Below are 1,458 nucleotides of genomic sequence, written 5' to 3'. Positions count from 1 at the left end.
ACAAAAGTTGCTCAAATTGACGACCACCACATTCAATGCAGGCATTGCAGCGTCGCAGGAAATTCTGGCGAACCCTATCAAAAATCCCTGGCATGGTACACACCTCGGCCGATGCTGCAAGTATCCGCGCTACCAATGTTTCCTTGTCAGGCACCGGGGTCTTGTAGACGAGTGTTTTCACATGGCCCCACAAGAAGAAATCCATTGGTGTGAGGTCAGGCGAACGGGCGGGCCAGGGGACGGGGCCCTCTCTCCCGATCCAGCGCTGTGGGTAGGTACGGTGCAAAAGGGTTCGCACTGTGTCATCAAAATATGCAGGCGCTCCATCCAATTGAAACCACATACGATGTCGCACGTTGAAGGGTACATCTTCTAGCAGCTCTGGAAGGACTGATGCAAGAAAGGTGCGATAGAGGCGGCCATTTAAACGTGGTGGCAGCAGGTATGGACCGATAATCTGTTCATCGATGATACCTGCCCGGATATTCACTGCAAACTGGGTCTGATGGTGCACCTCGACTGCTGCATGTGGATTTTCATAATCCCACACATGGCTGTTTCGGCAATTGAAGATGCCCTCACGGGTGAATGTTGCCTCGTCCGTGAAAAGCACATGGCGCAAAAAACGGGGATTGTCGGTACAAAACTGCAACAGTCGTTGACAGAATTCCACACGTCGTGGGTAATCCCCAGCCTGCAACGCGTGGACTCGCTGTGGATGATAGGGATACAGCAGATCATCATGAAGGATACGCCACACTGTCGACTGTGATACTCCCACTGCACGTGCAATGCTACGGGTGCTGGTGGACGGTGTGTCGTCCACGCGAGCAAGTACGTCCTCCTCGACCGCCGCGGTGCGCACATGTCTTGGGTGACCGACATGATGGCCTGCACATAACACACCCGATTCACCAAGGGTACGGTGCACATTCGAAAACAACCTGCTGTCGGGTTGTCGCCTCTCCGGATACCGTCCGCGATAAAGGCATGCAGCTGCTCGGCCATTGTCATCTGCAAGGCCGTAGACAAAATGCATGTCCCTCAGTTCTACAAATGTGTAGCGTTCCATGGTACGGTGAGGATAGTGCCAATTATGGAATACTGTACTGCAGTGCACAGGTGGCACACACACACACACACTGGTCACAACGGCTTCGAAACAACGTACTCAATTGTCGTACGCCAAGCACACCACCACCGTACCGACTCTTTCACTGACACGCTCCCTGACTCTGCACTTCCAATCAGCCCACACGTCCGCACGGCACTGTGGTACAATCAGCTGACGTTCCTGAGCCACCCGTGCCTGTGCTCTTCACTACCTGACCACTGCCGTCAGGTGGGGCCATGTACTCTGGGGCCTTCTCATCGTGGAACACATGTAGCGTCCTTCATTCTTGCCCCATTCACTCACAACACGTACTTCGTCCGTCTTGCTCTAGCCGACGGGGAGCA

The sequence above is a fragment of the Lepisma saccharinum genome, chromosome 22 (assembly GCF_977018435.1).
Source record: "Lepisma saccharinum chromosome 22, izLepSacc3.1, whole genome shotgun sequence".
Taxonomy (NCBI): Eukaryota; Metazoa; Arthropoda; class Insecta; order Zygentoma; family Lepismatidae; genus Lepisma; species Lepisma saccharinum.
This window is presented reverse-complemented; position numbering follows the sequence as displayed.